The following is a 17,050-nucleotide window of genomic DNA, read 5'->3' as shown; positions in this document are numbered from 1 at the left end:
CTTGAATTCTTTCATGAACACAACTGGTGATGGGATTGTTAGCAATGAATGTGAATGGGGGGAAACAGGAAGTTAGACATGCTCCTTTGTTTTGCTGCAAAATGATGGAGAAGAGGACCTTCTCTATCCACTGATGTTCCTTTATAAAAGGTTACCAAACACTCAATTGAAAGGAATGATATTTCTGCAACCCCATCTGCCTACCCATCTAGTTGCCTAGAATTTTTTTGTTTATTCATGGAGGGTGCACTTAGACTTGCAGACCCTTATGTGCCTTTTTCTTTTCTTTTGGCTTTTTCTTTTGATTTTCTATCTAGAACTACCCTTATTGCTTCCAAGGTCCCAGATTAAGCAGTTGGGAACCTTAATTCTCTACCTAACTACTGGTCTGCCAAGATTAAACAGTTTGGACAGACTTCTTTCTCTATTCTGCAACAGAAAATTGAAACATGGCATGATCCAGATTAGGCTGTTGGACCATCCATCAAAATTGAGTCATCATCAAGCTATGTACACACATTGTCTTCCCTTGAAAATATGGGATCTTTGCATCACCAAAGCAGAGCATATTTGGAACTTTCTTTGCCAATCATGAAATATGAAACCTATTGGTATAGGTAGCTAACAGTGGCTCCACATGGGGATGGTTTTTTCATTTGAAAGACCAAGAACAGCAGGTCAGATTGCCTTGGCCCTTGGCTTCTTTTATCAAAACTTGGATTATTGCTCTTTGAAATCTCAAAATTGTGCTCTTGCCATCTTGGTAGATCTCTGAACTTATTTGACTTTTGCTGATAACTTACAAAACTTGGGAAACTGCATTTTTACATGTTAACAGAAAGTAATATATACAACTGAGTATGTACAAGGGAGAATTAGGCTGCACTCATGGATAGTAGTCAAAATAGTGCTTCAACATCCTGCCATTCACAGGACCTTCATCCAAATCAGCTTCATCAAGACTTTTAAGGAAGTAAGTGTTGTTTCCTTGTACTGCTTGAACAACAAATGGTCCTCTCCAAAGGGAATCAAATTTTCCATGTTTTCCTTTATCTTCCCTTCTTGAATCCCACTTGAGGACTTTGTCACCAATTTTGAAATCTTCAGCCTTGGTCCTTCTATCAAAAGCTTTCTTTAACTTTTCTTGTAAAACTTGAACTCTGCTATAAACTTGGTCTCTAGTTTGCTGCAAGCATACGATTTGATTGATCCTTCTTTGTATGTCATTGGGCTCAGCTTGACTTTCTTGAAGTAGTTTCATAACAGGGATCCCTAGTGATGAAGGAAATTTGGCTTCTAATCCATAGACTAACTCATATGGGCTGACCCCAATAGATCTCTTGGTTGTTAGTCTGTCTGCCCATAAGGCATTGACAAGCCTCTTATGCCAGTTCTTCTTATTTTCTTCCAACATCTTCTTTATGATGTTTATAAGACTTTTATTTGATGATTCAGCTAGGCCATTTCCTTGAGGGTAATATGCAGTAGAATGGCCCAAAGTAATGTGGAATTTGTGACAAAAATTGACCATCTTCTTGGATCTAAAGGCAGCAGCATTGTCTGTTATGATCTTATCAGGACAACCAAATCTAGACAATATGTTATTCTCCAAAAACTGAATGATTGTTGAATCATTTGCCTGTCTACATGGGATGGCCTCAATCCATTTGGTGAAGTAGTCTGTGGCTGTGAGGATCCATCTATGTTGGCCTGAGGATGAGGGGTGAATTTCCCCAATGAAATCCAAGCCCCATTGTTGAAAAGGTCTTTCTGTTGCAATAGGCCTCAAAGGAAGTGGCAGTAACTTTCTCTTTCCCTCAAACACTTGGCATTTATGACATGAAGTGGTAAATTTTTTGACATCAGAGAAAACAGTGGGCCAATAATAACCTGCCCTCAATATCTTATCCATAATGGACTTCTAGTACAAATGTCCACCACAATCACCTGCATGAAATTCTTTCATGACATTGTTAGTCTCGTTCTCAATTAAGCAGTTTAACAATATACCCTCATGGTTTTTCCAAAGCAAATTACCATCCATGACACAAAATCTTGAAGCTTTCATTTTTAAGAACCTACATTTAGTTCTAGACAATCCTGGGGGAGCACACAGGTTTTGTAACACATAACATATATCAGAATACCAAGAAGATTGTTCAAAGGCTGCGTTGATCTTTGGAGTCGCCAGCTCCGGTTCATTGTTCAGTTGGTTAATGTCTAAGGCTTGAAAGTTTGCTTCTGTCATTAGTTTGGCCAAACCTTTCCCTTTTATCAGTTTTGTAGGTTTTATTTCAATATCAAATTCCAATATGTTGGCAATCCATTTGCCTATTCTGCCCTCTAGGTTTTCTTGGGTGAGTATGTATTTCACAATGGGACTTGGCACATAAGCTATAACATGGGAGTATAGGATGTAAATCCTAAAGTCTTTAATGGCCTTGACCAAAGCATAAGCTTGCTTCTCCATGATCTGATATTTCAGGGGTGCATCTCTAAGAGCTCTACTAAAGAAAGCAATGGGTTTTTCATTTCCTTGGTCATCTTTCTGTAATAAGACAGCAACAATGGTATGCTGGGAGGCAAAGGAGAAAATGATAAATTCTCTGTCAAATTGAGGATTTGTTAAGACTGGTGTTTGGGTAAGGGCCAACTTTATGCCTTCAAAAGCTTGATTTGCTTCTACTGTCCATTTCACTTTTGAATCCTTCTTAAGCATGTTATTTAGTAATCTGATCAATTCTGCTAGGTTTGGGATAAACCTCCTTAAGAAGTTAATTTTTCCCAAGAAAGCTTGTAATTCTTTGATGTTTCTTGGGTGGGGAATTTGTAAGATAGCTTGTATCCTGTTTGGGTCAATTCTAATGCCATCCTTTGAAATGATGTGACCTAACAGCTTACCTTCTTCTAAACCAAACAGAGATTTCTTAGGATTTAAGGAAATTCCGTATTTCCTACATGTTAAGAATATCTGTCTCAAATGCTTCAAGTGTTCTTGGTCAGATTTTGAGAATGGTGTGAGGTCATCTAAATAAATGACAAGGAAGTCATGAATCTCTTTGGCAAAAGCAATATCCATTGCTCTTTGAAATGTAGCCCCTGCATTTTTTAACCCAAAAGGCATTTTTACATATTTGAAAGTTCCCCATGGGGTTGTGAATGCGGTTTTGTCTTGATCATCAGGGTGTACTAGGATCTAATTAAAACCTGAGAATCCATCAAGTAAAGAAATTCTTGAGGCCCCCACTACTCTTTGCAAGATGTGATCCATCTTGGGTAAGGGGTAATTATCTTTCAAGGACACTTGATTCAAGTTCCTTAGATCAACACAAAGCCTTATTTCACCAGTTTTCTTTCTGGTAGGAACCAAATTTGAAACCCAATCAGAAAATCTGATTGGTGCTATGATGCCAGCCTTAAACATTTTTTGTACCTCTTGCTCCATTGCTGGGAGAAGCATAGGATTGATTCTCCTCAATTTTTGCTTAAAGGGTTTTTGATTTGGCTTGAGAGTGTAGGAATTTACAGGGTAAGTTTCTCAGAAAGAATACCAAAAGGACACCGCTCACAACCAGATCTCAAATCAATACACCAGTATTTTTGACGTGGTTAAAACCCTCAGAGTGCAAGGAGGGAAACAGTCCACGGCCTGTCCCAACTTGGGTACTACAGGCAATTTATTAATCAAAGAATGAAAATTTACATAAGCTTCTCTCATGCACGGATTACACGAACAATGACCCTCCATGCGCTTTAAATAGAACTCATGGACCAATCGGGTGTCAAGCCACGGATCAAGTGTCGATAATACCGAGGTGAGAGTGAACCGTCGGATCACTACATATCGTGACCGTCGGATTGTAAGTTACAAATGTACAACGGTAAAGAAACACACTTTACCTAACTCTATACCTAACTCTAAACTAGACCAAGTTGAACTTAACTATATCCTATGTGTCGGAATATCCTAACATCCCCCCTTAAGAACAACTTGGGATAGGATTGAAGGATTTACAAATATGACACAATAGGAGAAGGAAGGAGGCACTAGAGCCTATCCCCCCTTAGTGACAACTTCCTGAACTCCAAGCATATATCGAAGTTTAGTGAACTTCGCCTCTGTGAGAGCCTTTGTGAAGATGTCTGCAACCTGATCATCTGTTGGACAATATTGCACTTCAAGAACATGGTCATGAATGAGCTTTCTGATGAAGTGCATGTGTAGTTCAATGTGTTTGCTGCGCTGATGCTGGACTGGATCTTTGCATAGCTGAATGGCACTTTGATTATCACACCAAAGTGTGGTTGGATGCTGCTGCTCAAAGCCAAACTCTGATAGGATCTGACGAAGCCACAAGGCTTCCTTACTAGCTTCCACGGCACCACGATACTCTGCTTCTGCTGACGAAAGAGAAATGGCAGCCTGTTTCTTACAAGCCCATGTAATAGGTCCTGAACCAAGAGTGAAGACATAACCGGCAGTAGACTTCCGATCATCAGGGTCACCAGCCCAATCAGAATCAGTGAAACCAACTAACAGAGGAGCTGCTTTGGCACTGTAATGAATCCCAAACTGTACTGTACCTCGAACATAACGAAGTATTCTTTTAGCTGCTTTCCAATGACTTTCACGGGGGTTTTGCATAAAACGAGCAACAAGGCCAACAGCAAAGGAAAGATCAGGACGAGTATGGGTTAAATACAAGAGTTTTCCTACAAGTTGACGGTATAAGGTAGCATCAACTTCAGGAGAAGTACAAGAGACTGAAAGTTTGACTCCAGACTGAAAGGGAGAAGGGGCTGGCTTACAGTCTTCCATGTGAAAATGACGAAGAATATCACAAGCATACTTGGACTGGGAAAGGGAAATACCTTCCTTGGATTGCAAGACTTGAAGACCGAGAAAATAGTGTAAGTGTCCTAAGTCTGTCATTTCAAATTTCTTTTTAAGGATAGACTTCACATGTTTTATAAGGTTGGGATCACTACCAGTAAGGATAAGATCATCAACATAAAGAACAAGGATGATAAGAGAGTGCCCACTTTCTTGGTGTAGACAGTATTGTCAGAATGACACCTAGAAAAGCCAGATTCTAAAAGAAAGCTATCCATTTTGGCATACCAAGCCCGAGGAGCTTGCTTGAGACCATAAAGGGATTTCTTAAGTCGACACACAAGGCTGGAGTCTGTTTGTATGAAGCCAATGGGTTGTTCCATATAGATTTCTTCCTGCAAGTCCCCATGCAAGAAGGCAGATTTAACATCCATCTGATGGACTTCCCATTTTAAAGAGGCAGCAAGGGAAAGAACAAGGCGGATAGAGTTCATTTTGGCAACAGGGGAGAAGGTTTCAGTGTAGTCAATGCCTTCAACCTGTGAAAAGCCCTTAGCAACAAGACGAGCTTTATGTTTATCAATTTTCCCATCTGGTCCATACTTGGTTCTGTAAACCCATTTACATCTAACAAGTTTGCGTCCCTTTGGTAGAGGAACAAGATCCCATGTATCATTTGTCATCAATGAATGATATTCTTCATTCATAGCTGCTTCCCAATGTGGATGGCCTGAAGCTTCTGCAAAAGTGTCAGGATCATGATTTACTGGAGCTTGAGCCAGTAAAGAAGAGGCTCTTTCAAACTGAGAACGTGTACGTCGCTGATCTGTAGGATCACCGGCAAGATCACCTGCTGCATCCCGAGTAGCACGGACCCATCTTGGAAGTTGAGGATCCTGAGAAGGTGGGGGAGGATTGTCATCCTCACTTTCATCATCTGAAGAAGAAATGTTTTCAAAAGTAGAAGAGATAGGAAGAGGTGGCACATCCGCCGGACTAGGCTCGCAGGCCGATTTATTTTCATCAAATTTTACATCTCTTCTAATGATAACATTTTTGGACTTAAATGGAATAAGTCTATAACCTTTTACATCTTCAGAATATCCAACAAAAGTACATTTCTCACTCTTAGGTTCTAAAGCTTTATGCTTTTCATCTGGAATATGGGCCCATGCTTCACTTCCAAACACACGAAAGTGACTTACATCTGGTTTAATGGAACTCCAAGCTTCTTCTGGAGTGATATTCTCTAGAACCTTAGTAGGAGTGCGATTGATTATATAATTTGCACAATTAATTGCTTCGGCCCAAAAACTAAGACTGAGTCCTTTAGATTGCAGCATACAATTAGCCATTTCCTTTAAGGTGCGATTTTTCCTTTCAGCTACACCATTTTGTTGTGGAGTGTATGGAACAGTATGTTGCATTTGAATTCCATTTTCGGTGCAAAAGTTGATGAATGTGTTTTTAACATATTCTCCACCATTATCAGTTCTTAGCTTAAGAATTTGATGTCCAGATTGTTTTTCAACAAAGGCTTTGAAGGCCAAAAAAGTGTTAAATACTTCGCTCTTGAGTTTTAAGAAGTATACCCAAGTGCGTCTGGAGAAATCATCAATGAAAGTTAAGAAGTACTTGCAGCCAGAGAATGAAGCAACAGGAAGAGGACCACATAAATCACTGTGCACAAGCTGTAAAGGGGCTGAGGCGTGCCAAGAGGCACGTTTGTCAAAACTGTCCCGATGATGTTTTCCGAGTACACATCCGGAACAAACACCATCTCTGCAAGATACCATAGGAAGACCTGTCACCATATTTTCTTTACATAGATGCTGAAGGGAGCGATAGTTTAAGTGACCAAATCGCTCATGCCAAAGTTTGCTCACTTCATCATTATGAGCAACAAATACTGAGGGAAGATTTGATGACCCAAAGTTGTGAAACTTATACAACCTTTTGGAATCATCAGCAAGACCAGTAGCTAGAATCTGTTTAGGATCTTTTAGATCCTTGATTACAACATCATGAGGTGAAAATTCAACAATTTTACCTTCACCTGAATGAGTTATCTGATAGACAGATAGAAGGTTGCAGGATAAGGTTGGAACACATAATACATCATTAAACTGACCATTGTCTAGATGAACAGTTCCAGTCCCTACAACATTAAGAGATCTATCATCACCAATATATATATTTTTGGTGTTACAATCATTTAAAGAAGAAAACATGGCTTGGTTTTTGGCCATGTGACAAGAGGCTCCAGAATCAATGAGCCACTCATGAGAATGAGAAGAAGAAGAAGATACATTTAATGCATAACCAGACTGAGATGATTGATAATGACATGCAGAAAGTGCCATTCCGGAAGTTGAAGTTGAAGTAGGCTCCACATGGATGTTATGTTTCTTCATTGCGGCTTCCAAGGCTTCCATCTTCTTAAAGCATTTAGATTCTAAGTGGCCATCTCGATTACAAAAGTTACAATGTCTATCAGTCTTCTTCCATTTGTTTTTATTGGTCTTATCATTTTGCTGAAATGATCTTTCATTTTGAGGCTGAGATGGTTTAGGACCATTCTTTTGAGGATATGACTTCTTAGGATTCTTTGAATTTGGTTGCTGCTGGGCGGCTAACGCTTTCGTGGAAGAGTTTCCAAGATTAAGAAGACCAAGGTGTAAGAGTTTTTCTTGTTCTCTTATTAAGGAATCACAAAAGGAGTCAAAGGAAGGGGCCTTGTATTCTTGTCCTTGACAAATGAAAGCTTCCCTTGTAGAATGGAAAGTGGAAACAAATACAGAGTAGGCTGGTCCCAACTTAGTAAGGATGGAATAAATAAGGTTACCATCTTCTTTCTTAACTTTAACACCTTCCAAGAGATATCTAAGGGTCTTGAATTTGGACAAGAAATCTTCAATGCAAGAAAAATTATTAGGATCCAAAGTAAGCAGCTCATTTTCAAGTTGATGGGCTCTAATTTCATTTTTAATTCCAAAAACTTTAGCAAGTTTTTCTAATGCTTCATGAGGAGTCTCAAGTTCTGCAATGTGGAATCTAAGATCAGGAGAAACAGACATCCCTATCAAACCACGTGCTTGATCTTGTCTATTTTCCCATTTTGCTGCCTTGTCTTCATCTTTTGGTTTCTTCTCTTGGTCTGTGGCTATTCTGTAGAGACCTTTACTTCTAAGTAAATCTCCCATGTAGGCTACCCATTGGAAGTAGTTAGTGCTGTCAAGAATGACTTGGCATGGACTTTCCATTTTTTTGAAGAAAAACTGAAGCTGAAGATGCTGAAAGTAAGTGGTCCAATGGATAGATCTCGAAAAAATAGGCGGTTTTAAAAAAAACGGCTCTGAAAAAGGCTTCCGGATGAAGAAGTTATGGCTTTTTTAAAAAAAAATTGTTGACGTTGCCGGCAAAGTGCGCGAATGTGCGGGAATGAAAAAATCCGCCCCCACAAAATGGAGACTTGAACCCAAGACCTCTACTCTCTTAAAATAGCTTTGAACCAATTGATCTATACAAAAAATTTGAGAGAGAGAGAGAGAGAGAGAGAGAGAGAGGGGGGGGGGGGCCTTGATTTGCGTGCTTGCCTTGAGAAAGCTCTTTTTCCCTACAAAGCACAAAACACAAAACCCAACACGAATATGCAAAGAAAAACGAACCTTGCGGCTCGAAGTTAGCTTTAGCCAAAAAACTAGAAATTTTTAAAAAAAATCTCAAAGTTAGCTTTAGCCGAAAAACTAAATATTTTTCTCAATGTTTCTGATTTTCCGAGATCACACTAAGGTGCAGGGAAAAGAGCATACGCATGAGAAAAATCCTTCCTTTCTGTTTCTGATTTGCCCAGATCGCACAGAGTCGCAGGGCAAAGAGCATACGCAGAAATGAAAGGTATAGATCCGGTTAAAAAAAAACTAAATAAACCGAAACCGAAATAAGCAGAGAGAAAATAGCAGTAAACTGCAAAAAACACTGTATACCTCCCGATTTGAAAAATGACGCAGCTAGGGCTACCGGAAACCTTTTCGCGTGAAACGAAAGGGGTTCCTCACTGAAACAGATGCTCCGAACACAACAGAGCAGTCCTCTCGGCCCGAAAGCAGTCAGAAACAGCAGATCTAGGAAACAACAGCCGCATGCAGTTCTACCGGCTTCAGATTTGGATCACCAACGGACGCGGCCCTCAAATAGCTCCGATACCATGTAGGAATTTACAGGGTAAGTTCCTCAGAAAGAATACCAAAAGGACACCGCTCACAACCAGATCTCAAATCAATACACCAGTATTTTTGACGTGGTTAAAACCCTCAGAGTGCAAGGAGGGAAACAGTCCACGGCCTGTCCCAACGTGGGTACTACAGGCAATTTATTAATCAAAGAATGAAAATTTACATAAGCTTCTCTCATGCACGGATTACACGAACAATGACCCTCCATGCGCTTTAAATAGAACTCATGGACCAATCGGGTGTCAAGCCACGGATCAAGTGTCGATAATACCGAGGTGAGAGTGAACCGTCGGATCACTACATATCGTGACCGTCGGATTGTAAGTTACCATATGTACAACGGTAAAGAAACACACTTTACCTAACTCTATACCTAACTCTAAACTAGACCAAGTTGAACTTAACTATATCCTATGTGTCGGAATATCCTAACAGAGAGGGATAGTGTGTTGAATAACAGAGGTGTCATAGGATTTTAAATCTTCATAACTCCATGCAAAGACATCTTGGAATTCTTTAAAGAGGTCAATGTATTTAGGCTTCTGATCAGGTGGTAAAGATGCAGACAATTTAATTATCTTGGGTTGTTCTGCAGTTCCAATGTTACACTCTTCTATGGTAGTATTGAGGGGCTGCAATTTTGGCTTCCTGAGAATATCATTTGAGTCGAAAATGTCTTCCAAGGGAGTGAGGCCTGTTGGGAGGAAATTGTCTTTCAGTTGTAAAATTTCAGCTTCATTATCAGCTATCTCCTCACAACTGATTTGTTTAAGTTCTTGTAGGTTTTGTTTGTTAAAAATCGTTGGATGTAACATTTGGTTTGCTGTTCTGGGTGAAATACTTGTTTGGTGCTGTTCACCTGGTGTTTGTGAATCACTCGCAGCCTCCATATCAATGTTTAGCCCTGAAAATTCTTGCTGCAAAGTCAAAAATTGATTTATATGGGTATCATCCTCAAACACTTGCCAGTCCTTGACATTTTTTGGGACAGAAGGTCTGTGTTTTACCTTGGCTGTAAAGCAATGCTGGGGTTCAAAAGGAAGTTTACAAGTGCTTGCAAATGTAGCCAAACTATGAGCATGCAGGTTATGGGTTCTAGGAATTTTGGTAATTTGAAATTCAGTGAAGGACTTTAGTAGTTCAGCAGCAGCAGATCTATAAGATCTCAGTCTTTTGTCATTGGTGACAAAATTACCCTTTACTTGTTGGATAACTAGGTCTGAGTCTCCTAGGATTGAAACTTTTATGGCTTGTAAGGATTTTACTAGCTTGAGGCCTAGTAAGAGAGCTTCATATTCTGCCATATTGTTGGTGCACCTGAAGTTTAACCTATAGGCTCGGCTTTCTGCATGACTGTTTTGTTTATTATGTATGCAAACCCCTGCTCCTGCCCCTAATTTGTTGACTGACCCATCGAATTGAAGAAACCAGAGGACTTCTTGGTTAAGGGAAGAATTGTCAACTGTTATGGGAGTTAGCATCAACAACTTGAGATCTTGGCTTACATTTGGTTTTCCTTCTTGAACAACTTTGTTAATTGATTTCTCAATCATTATTTCTTGAACAACAGTTTCTTCATTTATATGCTGATCTTGTTTGAGTGTCTGGTTTTCTTCATCATTTGTGGGACCTGTATTATCATTGAAGAGAATATAGGAGTCTATGTCAGAATGGACAGCATATATGGGAAAGTTTTGAGGTTTTTCTTCACTGCTGACCATATATTTCATAAGTGACTCTCTATATAACCTCTTGGGTTGACCAAAGACTGAGATGGTGGCATATGACATGTCTAATTGTAGGGAACCTTGGAGTTTAGCCCCCCATGATCTTGATAACAGCATCCCATATTTGGGTGGGATATCAGCAACTACAACATCCATTAGAATTGTTTTATTTGGGTACTGAACAAGGGACACACATAAGTCTTTTATTAAGCCTAAACACTTAACTTGGCTGGAGTCAAATGAGAATAGGTCCTTATATGGTCTTGTAATATCTAGATTCAATCTTTCCATGACTGATTTAGGCATCAAGTTGTGAGAGGCACCTGAGTCAAACATTGCATTGTGTAGTATCTTATCATGAACATGCAGGTTGACATAGAAAGGTAAGATCCCTGTAACTGCTGTCTTTCCATCAACCTCTGGACTGAAAAGCAATTCTGGCGTGTCATCCAACTCATTGACATTATCTTTATTACGAGTAAGTTGAAGGGACTTCTTGATTTGTTGTTTATAAATGTCATGCTTGGCTAGTTCTGAAAGAGGAATAGCTACCTTCAATTTGCCAATTTCAGCTTCTAAGTCAAAGGGTCTTTCAGATTGGATCTTGGTGTTGTGGGTGACAGCCTTTTCCTTGTTCACTAAGTTTTCTTCTTGATTCTTATCTTGATCTTGAGGCTTGTCCTTTTTACTCACCTCTTGAGGAGTGTTACTTGGATTAGGCTGCAAGGGTGATGTAGCCATAGGCTGTTGTTTTGAGGGCAATGGTTCAGTGACTTCTTGAACGGTTACTTCATTTGTAACTGAATCAATTGTGTCATTTGGCTCCGTGACTATGTCTCTTTTGGGCTGTTGGCTATCCTTTGTTTTTTCAGGCTGTGTTACATTTATAGTTTTGCTTCTTAGCTTGTATTGCTTATGAACTTCATAAACAGCTGTGTCATAGCCTTGTTTAAAGTCAAATGACTCACCTGACCTGGTTTGGAATTGCTGAATGTCATCATCCTTATGATCTTCTTGACTCAAAAAAACTTGCTGCTCATCATTCAGGCCCATCAGGTTAATGTGGGTGTCATCTGTTTGCTCATTTGAAGTGGATGCCTCAGTATAGTTTTCCTGGAACGGAGGTCTTATGTCTGGATCAGAACCGGCCTTGCCAATGTTTGGGTTTTGATTTCTCCTAAAATTGGGATTCCTGATAGGGTTATTTTGTGGTGCTTCCCATGATGACTTTCTCTCAACTGATTCTACTCTATCACCCAATCTCTTCATACCAGTGAGTATTGCATCCAGTTTTTGATCAAAGGCTGAGGGTTCTTCTTTGAAGGTGGTTCTCTTTTCCAATCTTGCCCTGTTTCTTTTGGCGATCAGGTTAGCCTCTACTGTGACAGCAACCTTTTGGGCATCTTCAAGGGTTTCAGGGGCTCTTTCCTTTAACTGATATGCCATATCAGGGTCAAAACCATCAGGAAATTTGTACAAGGCTAAATCGGGAGGAGGTCTTAAATTCTGTGGTATTGCATTATATACATTGTTGAATCTTACACAATACTCCAAAACGGTCTCTTGAGGACCTCGTTTGATTGTATCATATTCACCAAGTATGTGCAGGGGATCTTTCTTTTTCTCCCATCTGTTAGTAAAGGTTTGATAAAGCTCATCAGGAGTTGTGATGGTATTTACAGCCAGCGATCTAAACCAAGTTCTTACATCCCCTGTCAGGCTCTGAACAAAGATTCTCATTCTCACACTGTCATCATCTATTTCATAGTTCTCAAAATGGTCTTGCATCCTTCTGGCATGCTGAATTGCTGTGAAAGGGCCAGTGGAGTCAAAATATGAGATCTTGGATTGGTAGTCCTGAGGTAGAGCTGCAGCATTAGCAGGCAACTGCAGGGGTGCATATCTATTAGCCATATTTGCAGGATTTATAGGATTGACAGGGATAATTGGGATAACATGAACGACTGGTACAATAGGGGTAATGGGAACGGTAGAAACTAGAGTGTTGGTCAAGGGAATATGTGCAGTGGATGGAGGTGTGAAAGGAGGGCTTTGAGATGTAGATGCTGAACTGGGGGAATCAGGGGTGGACCGAAATAGAACCTTGATTGGAGTTGGCACAGGGTTTGGGTAAGCTGTCTCAGGACTCAAATCAGCAAGAGTTTCCTGTCCTTGCTGCTTCCTAATGATTTTAGGGATTATATTAGGATTTTCAAAAATGGTTGGTGGATTGGGGTCAGGATTTGACCTTGTATATCGCAGATTCTTCTTGGGAGCCAACTTCTGAACTTGTTTGTTTTTTTAGTATGTTTTTGGAATTTTTTTTTGTGTCTACAAAGGCCAGACAAGATTTTGGAATGGCTGTGTGTATCTTAAAGCTAGCATGAATATTGACTGAAGCAGCTTTTACCAGAACCTGTTAATGTTAAACAAAAATAGTTTTGAAGGCTTCACTAGCTGACATTCAGTGTTCATCTGCAGCTTTAAGAAATATACAGAAATTAGAAAATCCTGAGGAGCTACCCAGCGGAGTCGCTAATTATGTTAACACCCAGGTTGTTCCCTCTGACTCCTAAGGGAATACGGCTGGGGTAACCACTAACCAAGCTTTGGATTACAGATCCTAGCCAAACTGTAATAAGAGAGGGCTCTCTCTTTAAGATTTATCTCTATTTTGTGAAGATTTTAGGCTAGTTATGAGTTCAGTTTTTGTTTGAGGTTTTGGTTGTGAACTGTTGATTGAGAAGGGCATGAAATGTTTGAGGGATTTCTAGCCCGTTGGGCTTATGCAGTCAGAAATTGAGTAGGTCCTGATGTCTGTGATGGAGAAGGAGTTACTGTAGAGCTAGACAGCTATTCATGATACAAATTTTGGTTGATAAATGAAACAGAGTGAAATGGAAACTTATATATAGTGTGACTGTACGTTGAGGAAGGGCAGAATGTGTTCAGTAGCATCTAAGAATTACTGCACATATACTGTCAAAGATTTATAGTAATTTGGAGCATTTAAGAATTCCAATTTAACAGATAAACCTGAAGAAAACATTTGTAACAATGAAAGATTGAATTCAGGGTGCCTCCATGGACAAATCCTGAGTTATTCTTCTACTTTCTTGTTAAGATTAGATCACATACATGAGAAATGAAATACAAAAATAACACATAGACAGAGATAGAGAAACTTATTGTATCAAGCTATAGCACTAGAATTCTGCAGCATTCAATGGTTCCAACACAGTATACACCAGAAAAGACAATCTCTGAAATTCCAAAAGCTCCTTTGTATTATCTCTCCAAAAATACAGCCGAGTTCTCTTTCTGAACAAGTAACAACAACCCCTGCAAGCTTATGCGAGGGGGAATATATACAATCGGTTCTACAAATATCTGAACCGCTGAGTCATTTTGATAGTTAAATACGCTCACCAACTTTACAAAATAGCAGATAAAGAAGTTATTACTGCTCTTAAATACAAAATGAATGCTTTTTAATTCTGTCAGAAGTCCTTTTTGACCTTTGGAGGCCACTAAGTCGGTTGAGCGTTCTGCATAAATGCTGAATGATGTGTCTTCATGCTCTGTCATGCTGTAGCTTTCTCGGCCCTGTCATCTGTAACTGTCAGTGCTGCTGTAGTGGCCGAATCTTTCTGCTGAGTTGGCTCAGTCCATCTTTCTTCAATCATACTGACTGTATCAAATTTTCCTGTACATGATGACTTATGTTTTTGATGAAAAAATTTGATGAAAGGCTTTTGATTACAGTATCAACTGTATCATTTTGGTCAACCATTCTTTTGAGGGCAATTGATGTCTCAAAATTGCATCCAAGGTCTCATCTGCCTCTGTATATTTGTAGAAGTTTGGAGGCACTTCAAACAAATGCTTGATCTCATTCATAATAAAAAATAAATTCTCTACTCTATCATAGAGATTTTGCCCAGATGCTGGCCCTGTTTATTCTGAAGTACTTGGTATTACAGTGATCTGATTTGAAGCAAATGTGTTGACCCTCTTTGCATAATTCTCAGGTGAAAGTAGCCTACCTGCGCTGTTTAGTAAGCCAGGAAGACCTCTGCCTTGTAGTACTGCAAATTTGTCCATGAACCTGTTTACTTCTGTCTACATGTCATGGCTTCTTCTTTCCAGTGTTTGTACCAGGCTTCTTAATGTAAGGACCCTCTTTATCAGCAAAATGGTTTCAGTTCTGCTGGGAATTCCCATTGCTGCCAGCTGAGGACCTGTACGGTTGTTGAGCACATTAATCATTCTATTGGCTACCTCAGGCATGTTGCCTAGAGATGCCCTTGCTCTCTGGATTTCTCTGTGTGCTTTTCCTATGAGCTCCATTTGCTCATGAATAGTCTCAATGTACTGCCATTGGTCTGTGATTGATTCGCCAATGTTGGCCCATAAAACTGTCTTAAGATCAGCCACCACTTTGTCAAGGGTGAGCTCCTTCTCCAGCTCCTTTATCTTCTCTTTGAGAGCCTTTATCTCTCTTCCTTTCTCAGCTATGCTTTGTTTTGACTTGTCATATTTCTCATTTAGCTTAGCTAGACTCTCCCTAGCCTCATTTAGTTCTGCCATTTGGGCTTCCAGGGCTTGGATTTCACTCTTCAGCTTCTGCATGTCCAAGCTTTGAGCCTGCTCTATTGTTGGTGCTAGTGCTGATGTAGAGGGTGCTGTCTATTCTGTGGGAGGAGCAGTAGTTTGAGGAGGTTCCTCAAGATTGATTATCTCTGGAGGGGGCTGAGAAGTTTGGCCTCCTTCCTTCTGTTGTAATGCTGCCTGCAGTGCAACCTCTGATTCTCCCAATTTCTCCTCAGTTTGGATCAGCTGTTTATATAATGAGATTAGCATAGCTGATGCATCCTGGTCATGTCTCAGCTGGGAAACCTCTTCTGTTTGGGGATGAAGAGTTGCTGGAATCTTGATCATTTTCCTCAATGCTGCCATGTCTGCATCCCTTAGTTTCAATAGCGCTTGAACAGCCTTGATGTCCTTGGGATCATGCCCAAGCTCTATAATGATGTCCTCCAGCGCTTTGATTCGGTTATCCTTTGCCTGGGAGGAAGCTTTTTCCAAATCAAGTTGGGCAGCTGCATTATTTAGGCTATTTTCCAGCCTGTATTTCACCAATGTCTTGTCTGCCAAGGTGGCATACACCATCTCACCCGTTTGCTTATGCAATTCAATTTGATCCATTGGGTGGATGTCCTTGGAAAGGACCTCAAGGTTGGTCCTTATGTAGTCGGCAGCTGACTGAGGCTGCAGCATGGTTGGCATGAAATGACTCATTATCATTTTTCCCTCATGCACATCGTATGCAGACATCAACCTCTGTTGATTTGTAGGGGGCATCTTCAACAAGTGATTGTAGAGCTATATCTTAAGTGGCTCATTCCTCTTTTTGATATCAATAAACTGCTGTTTGATGCCTGCCTCAGCTCCCCTTTGTTGGCTTGAAGAGATGACTTCTCCTCCAACTATCCTTTCATGTTCCTACTGAAAGGAACTTGCAGATGCTTCCATGCTTGGTGGGCCCATGCCCAAAGATTGCCTAGTAGGCATTTCTTCCTCAGAGAGGGGATTCATTCTGTGCCTTTTCCCCCCTTGACTTATAGATGTGGTGAGGGGAGTCTCCTGCTCTCTATCCCTCTTCTTTCCCTTTTCTTCTTGTTGTGGAGTCTGTAGTACTGAGGCCTCCACTGTCTTTTCTTGCCTAGGGGGCACATTCCCTTGAGCCTGTTGCTCAGTGGATATTGGGGCTTCAGGTGTTTTTTCTTGCTGTGGTACTTGCTGCCCCTCTTTTTGCCCTCCTTCTTGCTGTTCTACCTGTTTTTCTGCTTGCTTTTCTGCCATAGGAGGTGGCTGTTCTTGCTGATGTGCTGTTGAAGATGATGCAGCTGCTCCAAGTTGCCTTTGGTGTGAAGAGGAAACCTGTCCACAAGTTTCCAAGTCAGCCTCTTTTTCAATATTCTTGGCCTCTCTTTGTAACATTTTCTCTCTAGTAACTGGCTCTTCTAGGGTGCCCTCTTTCCAACTCAATGAGTTGGCATACTTCTCAATGTGAGGCAATCTGACATGAGGATAGCCACCCAGTTTATGTTTTACCCTCCTGAGAGAAATGAAATGATTAGGGTCATAAGGTACCCAGCGGAAACTGGTCTCCAATCGGAGGGCCTCTAACATAGCATCTGCTTCCTTCCACCCCTCCTCCCTTATGTTGTAAAGGAAAGGGCCTAGTTGGT

This window comes from Pinus tabuliformis, chromosome 4_2, assembly GCF_031772625.1.
Source record: "Pinus tabuliformis cultivar Carrire ecotype Pingquan chromosome 4_2, CPIR1, whole genome shotgun sequence".
Lineage (NCBI taxonomy): Eukaryota > Viridiplantae > Streptophyta > Pinopsida > Pinales > Pinaceae > Pinus > Pinus tabuliformis.
This window is presented reverse-complemented; position numbering follows the sequence as displayed.